The 10000-nt window shown below is 39.8% G+C and overlaps 1 protein-coding gene across 5 annotated transcripts in view; it reads left to right on the top strand.

Moving 5' to 3' along the window:
- Positions 1–7562: 7562 nt before the first annotated feature.
- Positions 7563–10000, top strand: part of LOC137994830 (uncharacterized) — an 85663-nt gene continuing 83225 nt past the window's right edge. For 3 of the 5 annotated variants that reach the window (XR_011122196.1, XR_011122195.1, XM_068840421.1), the window contains exons 1-2: positions 7563–7754; positions 9726–9821. The gene's annotated coding sequence lies outside the window, so the exon portion shown is untranslated. Of the gene's footprint in view, positions 7755–9719; positions 9822–10000 lie in introns of all 5 variants that reach the window. The other 2 variants (XR_011122197.1, XM_068840422.1) reach the window with 1 other exon arrangement.

Raw genomic sequence — 10000 nt, 5'->3', positions numbered from 1 at the left:
CAAATTGCAAAATTATCTCGTCAATCTTCTAGTCAGGTTTAGACGATCAGGAGCTCTAGTATGCGACATTGCAGAGATGTATCTTCCCGTACATCTGCAGCAAGCTGACAGATCAGTTCATATATTTCTATGGCGAGACATGAACAAGAATGTTCCACCCAAAGTGGACGAGTTTTCTCGAGTTGTGTTGGGAGTCAAATGCATCTCCTTATCTGGCTCAGTTGGTGACCCAGCATAATGCCGAGTTAAACTCCGATGAATTTCCCAGAGCAGCAGAAACTGTATGCGAAAGTACCTACATGGACGACAGCCTAGATTCTGTGGGGACAGTTGAAGAAGCTATCAGGCTGCACCATGATCTCACTACGCTTGATTATTGTTGCTGTTGCAAAAGTACCGTATGAAAACATTACATCAGTCTCTTTGAGGAGAAATCCGTGGAAGACGGTCTTGCCGAAGCCATTCAGAATTACGGAAACATAAAATTGTGGTAAAAGAGGACATTGGTGTCGTTTCCGAAAAAAAATTGTCGATCTTGTTGCTTGCACGGTGGTATTCTGAACGATGGAATGCACGCTGAAAGTCTAAAAATACACTTACCGAAAGCGTCAGAAGTTTCATCTTCGAAATTCAGTCGCTCTTACAGCAAGCCAGTGATAATTTCTCCAGTTTCTTTCATGGTGTATAAGGCTAAATTTTTTTATTTCTCGAACACTTTCATCCCGCCGTTTCTACTGTTTACTATTTTCTCTTCTGTGTCCGTTTAAACTCAAGCATGCCTGCGCAATAAGACCGAAACCCTTTGGGAAAATGGAGTCATCATATCATATCGTATCATATATCTTTCTTTACCCTCGGATTTTAGAGTAGCTTGGTGTAGCTAATGTCTCCGAGCATTTACCTTCTCAACCATGATACACCACAGAAGACAGACCACAACACCGGGAACTACATGCCCTACTCTTTGCGACAAGTGTGTGGGCTCTTTTACGTCCCACAGGATTATGAACATTGAAGGGTTGTGAGACGGGGCCTACGGTTTATCCTCCTTATCCGAGAAGACTAGATAGTCTAACCATTTGCAGATATAATTACAAAGGCAGCACTTTCTCCTCAGTTATTTAAAGACCCAGAGTGTTGGTCTGGCCGCAGTCGAACTCACGACCTCCCGCATGGCAGCCCGGTACTCAACCAACTGAGCCACCGGAGCGCGGTGCGCGGTGCGCGATTATCCTAGAGTCTTTCCGGGCGCTCACCCACTGACCAAAAAGCCCGAGGACTCTGGGTACGACATTGCCACTTTCTAGCAATCATGCGCGCGGTCAGGAAACTATATGAAGCCATTTTAATTTAAACTTGAAACGGCCATTACATTTATCACTTGACTGAAAATAAAGTTGAGATGACTTCGACACCTCGTGTAATATCGCTCAATTTTGTAATCAAGTGTATGCATTTCAAAACGTTTTCTCCTTCGTATCTGAACTTCGCTAATTGTATTTGACAGAGTGCAGCGAAGAGCGTCGCGCTTCATCATTACGGATCGATTTTAGCCCTTTTCCAATCTGGTGCGGCCCTGAAAAGTCTTGATATTTGAATTATTAATATTGTGAATGTTTACCTAATTCTTCAAAGGGTTAGGGTTATTAAGGGTCACACAGTTTGTATGGGATCCCTGTGCATATACCGGACTGAAATGGGGCAAAGACAAATTAGGAATTGATCCAAAATTGAGCCTGCAAGCAGAAGACTCGGAAAATCAGGAGTACCTGCCTCTACAGGCATTCTACACTTTCCAAAAGGATTTTCCGAAAAATTACTGTTATTTGACAGTATAACCCGATGAAGCTAACCTGCAATCATGAGGCGTTCTTTTCTTCAGAGAGCGTGCGATTTACGCCTGATACAATTTCTTAACGAGTCGTCTGCCGCCTATCTGTCAAGAATGATGAAAGTTCGCACGGTTGTAAGTTGAACATCGTTGCATGGGTTGTCGAGTTGACCTACTTACACGTAGTAGTCAAATGAGAAAGTTTGTTGGGTGGCCACGGTAAGGAGAGTTGCACTGTAAGTTATATTTATTTTGAAAATCAGTCCAACTAAAAAGGTCGGCAGAATTACTGTATAAACGTTTTGCCTTTGTTATTCCTTTCAAATACCAATCTTTATAGAAAACAGGTTTATTTGCAATACGTACCAACGAATAAAACCATAAGGGTAACGTTGAAAAAACCTCTTCACTTGTTATCTTTTCGTAAAAAAGGTCGCTCCAAATTTCTAAGATTTCTTTAACAAAGGGACAAGATATATAATTAGACATACTTAAGATGTCACTTTTATGCAGATTACCATATAATATTAAGTCTCCACCAAATTGATGAAATTCCAGATCAAAGAATGTTTCCCAACTGCCCTTATTGTTAACGTCTAAGTATTTTTTAATCCAGGTGGCTTTTCAATAATTTATTGAAGGAGAAAATGTGAATCATTTTGATTCCTCCTTCTAAGTAATCATTTATCACAACATTTCTTTGTATTTTATCTCCCTTGTCGCTCCATAAAAAATTAAAATAAATTGAGTTTATTTCTTTTAAAATCTTATAATTTGATTCTAGAGGAGAAAGAATATATACTAGTTGCGACGCCACCAGACTTTCAACACAGCAACTTTCGTAAAAGGCTATAAGTGGAGGAAACTCCAACAGCCTCATATCATATCAAATCATATATCTTTATTTACCCTCGGATTTTTAGAGTAGCTTGGTGTAGCTAATATCTCCGAGCATTTACCCTCCCAACCATGATACATCACAGAAGACAGACCACAACACCGGGAACTACATGCCCTACTCTTTGCGACAAGTGTGCGGGTTCTTTTACGTCCCACAGGATTATGAACATTGAAGGGTTGTGAGACGGGACCTCCGGCTTATCGTCCTTATCCGAGAAGACTAGAGAGTCTAACCATTTGCAGATGTAATTACAAAGGCAGCACTTTCTCGTCAGTAATTTAAAGACCCTGAGTGTTGGTCCGGCCGGAGTTGAACTCACGACCACGCGCGTGACAGCCCGGTGCTCAACCAATTGAGCCACCGGTGCACGTACGTAGTATCGCTTTTACTATTTCGAGTTTTTCATTGTAAATTTGGGACAGTACTGTGCCTGGGTTTGTCGAGAGCGATACACCAAGGTTCTTGACCTTCTCTTTTGGCCATTTGAAATTTCTCTCACGGCAAATTTTAAAATCCGACCTTGCGATTGAGCCTATCCATAAAGCTTCCGTTTTACTACAATTAAGGCAAGATGCTTTACCAAACGTATCCAGTAAATTAAGAGATTCTTTTAAAGATTGTTCGGAACCGTTTAACACGAATTTCGTAGCATCTGAGTATTGACTCAATTTGATTACTTTGCCATTTATGACTATGCCCTTAACTCTCGCATTTTTGCCAAATTCTTCAGTCATTATTTCCCAGCAAGGACAAACAGATAAGGAGAAAAAGGGCAGCACTGTCTTTCACCTCTAGTAAGCTGAAAATATTTGCTCGTCCAACCCCGGCGTTATTCAGAGTGCAACTTTCAATCACCCTAAAAAACTTTATAAAATTCGCATGGCAATCCATCTGTTCCAGTTGTTTTACTTGAAGGCATGCTATTCAAAGCTTTTAAACACTCTTCTTCGTAAATTAATCCTTTACAAAAAACTCGCTCTTCGCCTTAGATCTCTATATCCGTAAATATATATTTTTGGTCATTTAGGAACAAAGAATTTCGAGATAAAATCGCAGCAAAAGCCGAATCCTTCATGTTATCAGACCCAATGGACTATGAAAAAGTATGGTTTTACGGCAGCTACTCAACTATCATTTTGTAACGAAGTGTGTCATTAACCATTGTTCAGCACTTCCGTAGACAATGTCGAATTTGCCTTTCGATACTTCTCTGTCAAGCGAGGCCCCAAGAGCTCTATAATTTTATGACTAATAAGAGAAAAAACCCGGAATCTAGGTTTTGAACATGTAATCCGGCAAGTAAATGTATCATACCCTCCTTCACAGAGAGGAAGCAGCATCCAGGATGAAGGGTGTTACGAAAACTAAGACCGTGGCCTCGAAAACTAATACCCAAGATCTAAGACCCCGGGGTCTGAGCTTTCGTAGTACGAAAACTAAGACCTCGGTCTTAGTTTTCGTACTACAGAAAACACAGTGACATTTGCCGATGTTTACTTATTGGTACTCTAATATAGTAAGATAGGATGATGAGAAACTCAATTTGTTCACCCTTTGGTTGTAAGCACTAAAATGTGATACCATGGGATACATTTGACAGCACATAGTTGTTATCCTATTTCCAGTATCAATACAAGTCCAGCGCGTATCATTGTAGAGCTTTTGGGCGTGCATTTACAAATTTTATCCGTAAGTCACACCCGACTGTTGGCCGTTCCGAAATTCAGCAGGCAACTGGGGCGAGTTTCAAATTTTAACTAATCGATGAACTGACACCACCACATGAAAGATCATGTTAAGATTTTGACCAACATTTGACCAAGTATGATGCTTTATGGGCGAACGGAGACCAAGTTATGAACCTTGAAATACGGTTCAAAATCCATACAAACGTCTCTAATTTTGACAAAGCGTCCCCCAAAACCATATAAACTCTAAAAAATTTTTTATCAGTCTAGTGACAACTGTAAAATCCCGTCATGTACCTACAATTTGAAAGAAGCTACGATGAAAATCGCTATGTTTGCCCATTTTAAAGAGTATCACGGAAATCATAAAAATCTTAAGAGTTTATATGGGTTTGGGGGACGCTGTATCAAAATTAGAGACGCCTGTATGGATTTTGAACCATGTTTCAAGGTCCATAACTTGGTCTCTGTTCACCCTAAAAGCACCATGCTTGGCCTAATGACCAATCTCAACATGATCTTTTATGTAGTAGTGTCAGTTTATCGATTAGTTAAAATTTTAAACTCGCCCCAGTTCCCTGCTGAATTTCGGAACGGCCAATGAACGAATGCCTTAGAATACGTCTGAAGGGGGAATAGGACACAAGTGATTTCCTGCTAGTTTCGGCGCATTTGCCGCACTCACATGCCTATTATTTAGCCTATTTCATGCAGTGTTTATTGGTGGGGAGGCTGGAGGAGTGGTAGAGGATTTTCTGAGTTTCCTTGACAGCAAATCCCAGGAGCATTGGTCAGGAGACTTAAAGTGCGTTTGTGAAAATCCGAAAATGGATCATAAATCCAAAGTATCCACACTCAAGGAGGATAGTTTGGATCAAATTTAAAATCAGGATTTTTGACATTCACCACTTCAGCGTTTTTTTGGGGGGGTGGGGGGGAAAGGATTTGAAAAAAGTATTTAAAAATGAATTACAATGTGTGTTTACAATTTAAAAAAACATTAAAAAACATGGCGTATTTTTACTGGTTGCGCGTTAAAAATTCGAATCACCCTCATGCAGAATTAAGTCTTGGTTACTTGAAAGACAAAATTAATTTTATTTTGAAAAGAAAGCTTCTTGTATTCACATAAGCAGTATTGCTTCATTTACGCCGTTTTTGATTGCCTGGTTGTGGGAATAGTGCACTTTTTGCGGCAGTTCCGTGGTTAGCTTGAAGTCCTCGCCTTGGCCAAAATACACCCAGTACGGAACTGTTTACCAAAAATTCATGTTCTACTATCAAACTTTTTGTCCCTTCAAATATGTTATTTATTACACTATTCTTAGCAAATACCTGAAAAAAAGATTGGGGGTCACTGTGCTCGATTGAGAGGAAAGGAACATTTATTTCGGTATCGGACTATGTTTGAGGGCAATCTCGTTTTAATTGGCTACGCTACTAGAGGACTATTAGTAATACGTATCGAGTAGTGAAAAGCGTGACGCTTTCTTTCGTTCTATTCCCAAATAATTATTTCTTCAACTTTATTATTGCCTTTTCTGTCCGGCTTCGGCCTTGCCTCATGGTCTAATTGTTAAATATCATTACACCCTATTAGGATACACTTTAAGGGCCGATTTACACGGTACGATTTTGTCGCATGCGACAACGGCTTACGACAGGCCCACGACATGATTTACGATTGTTGTGTACGTCTGCAAAAATGTCGTAGCATTTTAAAACATGTTTTAAAACGCTGCGACAATCGTAAAGTCATGTCGTAGGCCTGTCGTGAGCTTGTCGCATGCGACAAAATCGTATCGTGTAAATCGGCCCTAATAAGCCTACTTAAGGTACCAACCCAAAAATGGTACACAACAGCTACCGTACATGACAGTTCAGCCGAATTGTTTTTCTCGCACCATTCGAAGACACGAATAGGTCGGAAATAGTTAAATTTCCTGCAAATTTCACACCAGAAAGTAAACTAAAAGTTTTTTGACAGCAATAATATTGTTAGCACCTTTCCTACAGCTATTAAAAAAAGCAAAGTGCAAAAATACCCTCTGTAATCGATTTGTACCTTAGTGCGCATGTTTTTCATTATTTCTTTTTATCGATCGCTAAGGCATTTTTTTTCTAGTGTCATTTTCAAATTTTACTCAACTCTGGGTTTCTTTGTGTGCGTTGTCATAGAAAATAATCCTTTTTCGGACTTTGCGGTTTTTTGACGCTGAAGAATCCATTGATCCGAGATCACATATCGGTTTTTTCATTTCCCCAAAAAAAACGCACCCTTAATGAAGTGCTAGTTTTCTACCCATATGAACCGGGAAATGGGGCGACATAAGGAAAGACAAAACGTTTCCGTGCCAATAAGTAAACATCGGCGAATGTCACTGTGTTTTCTGTCACACAACACTCAAAGAGACAAGAGAAAATGTATCCTAGCGTCGTCAAGTTAAACGGGTTTCGACAAAACACTGACCCCCGGTCAACTGACCCCCTTACTGACCCCCTACTGACCCCCTATAAAATCAATGGGAAAATGAATACTGCTTACTTAAGCCTCAACAACCCTTTTTAAACAGCATTGTTCAACAGTATTTAAGTCTAAGCATCCATTTTAAAAAGGTTAGCTTACATGACGTAATCGGCCATTACAATAATAATCGAAAACTAACCTTTTTAAAATGGGTGCTTAGACTTAAATACTGTTGAACAATGCCGTTTAAAAAGGGTTGTTGAGGCTTAAGTAAGCAGTATTCATTTTCCCATTGATTTTATAGTGGGTCAGTAGGGGAGTCAGTAAGGGGGTCAGTTGACCGGGGGTCAGTGTTTTGTCGAAACCCCTAGTTAAACTTTGTAGGGAGACAACATCCAGTGCTCAAATCTCTGACTAGCGGTAAGTTTTCCCGGGTTTCTTTCTCGTCATTACCACTATTACGACCGGGGTCTTAGTTTTCGTACTACGAAAGCTAAAGCTTAAGAGCCCGGGGTCTCAGGTGACCTTAGGTTCGAGGGTTTAGTTTTCGTAACACCCCAAGGATGATTGGTTGTGTAAGGATACGCGAAAGTGACCGCAAAGCAGGGTTCGTCGATTGGGCAACTCTATTGGGCAACTCGATTGGACAAGATAATTCTCCAAATTATTGTCCAATCAGGAGAAGGGTTTCACAAGAGCATTAACGAGGAATTTCGCGAGGTTGCCTGTGAGGAATCTAACGTCAACACCTCCCAACTGTGAATCTCCCAATCGTTTTATCACCGACACTGCAGACTGTCTCTGGTATTGCGTGCGACGGTGTATTGTTGCTTGAAGCGTGTCTTTGTTACGAATCTCGACGAAAGGGTAAGTCCTTTACAGTAACTGTATTCACTTGTAGTAACAAATCTGAAAATCATGCAAAATTGTTAGGTTGACCTAAAGTTTATGGTATTTTTTCTCCGGGTTTCGAACTCGAAGGATGGCGAGAGAAACGCAGGTAATGGATTAAAATTACAGGATACAGGGCCACATTGGAGACCGGTGGAAGTAGTGGTTCGGCATTGTCATTTAAACATTGGGGTCAGTTATACTTACTGGTTGCTCATTTGGCTCGGCAGTGGATGGCAAACGAGCCAAACGAGCCAGCTTGTCAGTAGAGACTCTGGATGTGGCAATGAATTCTGTAGTTGAGCCTGGATTAATAACGCTTCATTCCCCGAGGAATGTTGTTGTTGTGTATGAATTGAGTGCAGCAGCTTAAATTCCACCCAGTAGCCAGAATTTGTAATGGTAAGAATATTCGCAAAATGCTTGTTTGTTAACCAATTTAAGGGTATCTGGTATTCTCTCAGGTATGATATTATTTGCTTGCCTAGCTTGTTGATCTCTCCACATCCTTTCCCATAAATTAAGTTCTGCATCAAGGCCAGCAGCATTAGGAATGACAGTGTTGTCTTTTAAATAATCACAAAATTCTTGAAAATTTTTTGCCTCCAATTCAAATTGTTTACCAGTAAAACAGAGTGATAGAATCATTTACAATCCACTCTGTCAGGAGTGGTCAAGGAAAACTCTAGTAAGATTTATTTTGTACTACATGTAGTCTTCAGGAGTTGGGGCTGGAGCATTTTCTCTGTAAAATTGTGTTTGAACTATTCTGGGCGTACTGGGTTGAACTGAAACACTTCTTGCCAGATTAACAGCTTCAGTGTAGAGGTGGTGATGTCTTGTATCAATGTCAGCTTGCATTTGGCTTAGATCTGACTTTAAACTTGCAATTTCATCCTTTGCTTTCAAAAGATCCATTTCTTTCTTTTGTAGTTTAACTGTTAAGGGCCTAGTTAAATCCAATATGCATTTACACTGTATGTCTGACAATTACCAGGGAGACAATGAAAGAGACAGTGACTGCATTAATCAAGTTCTGTGCATCATTTGTACTTTTAATATTCCAATTTCCAATTGTGTTCTCATCTACCTGTATGTCACTGTTCAAAGGTATGTCTTCCAGTGACGAGATAATATCCCTTTTCACGGTTAGTTTTTCTCATTTGCGTTACAATGTAATCTAACGTGGATGCGAGGCAATTTCAGGTTAAAACTACTAAATAGCGTGAAATTGGCTCACATACATGCTAGATTGAATTGTAATGCAAATGAGAAAAACTAACGGTGAAAAGGGCTGTTGTTGGTAAAAGGGCAGCAATCCTGTCCATACCATCAGTTCTGGAGATCCATCTTGTTCTGCACACATCTATTACATGTAGCACTTGGTGATTGTTATTAGGCAGTATTTCTCTAATTTTGGCTATTAAACACTGCTGTTGTTTGGTGAATTGTTGAAAAAATCAGAAAGTGTTCTCACAACACTCATCATGGTACTTACAAGTGCTAAGGAACAATTAAGAGTCAGCAACAGAAAGATTAAGACGATGGTTCATACAGTGCACGTAATATACATGTATGGCTTTCTTATGTGCTTGTCTGATGAGTGATGAAGCTCCATGAAGTCGTTCCGCCATGTTTCCAGCAACATCATAACATTGTCCTCAACAATCATCTATACATGTAGATAACTTTAAGTCTGCACTGGCTTGTACAAAAGGTTCCTTGATTGTAACCCCAGCTGTTCCTCCTTCACACAAGTAAAACCAAGCAAACTCCTTTATAATATTTTCCTCAGAATCCTTAAATCAAATTACCACAGAAAGATGTTCCTTATTTGATATGTCTGCTAAAAAAGTACTTGCTTTCCCTTACCTTGTGTGACAAATTGTTTGAAATATATTTTCCAAACTGTTGTTATCATATCGTTCTGAAATGTTTTAGATGTAGGTGTCCTTGCAGAGTTTGATCACCCCTGTCATATCAAAATGCTAGGAGTGCCTGAAAATTCCCTTTGAGATTTTCATTACTTGGATCATCACAAAGGTATGTTATTACGACCACAGAAAACAGTTTTAAAACAATGACCCCATGATTTCACAGTCCCTTCTACAGTATTTGCTGACACAACAGGTTGTTTAGCTGTTCATCAATTTGTACAATTTGTTACCTTATGTTTCTGACAAACTTACATGTATTCATGGCAATGTCCAAAACGTTACGGG

The sequence above is a fragment of the Montipora foliosa genome, chromosome 3 (genome assembly GCF_036669935.1).
Source record: "Montipora foliosa isolate CH-2021 chromosome 3, ASM3666993v2, whole genome shotgun sequence".
NCBI classification, from domain to species: domain Eukaryota; kingdom Metazoa; phylum Cnidaria; class Anthozoa; order Scleractinia; family Acroporidae; genus Montipora; species Montipora foliosa.
The sequence above is the reverse complement of the archived record's forward strand: the minus strand, read 5'-3'. Positions and strand labels throughout refer to the sequence as shown.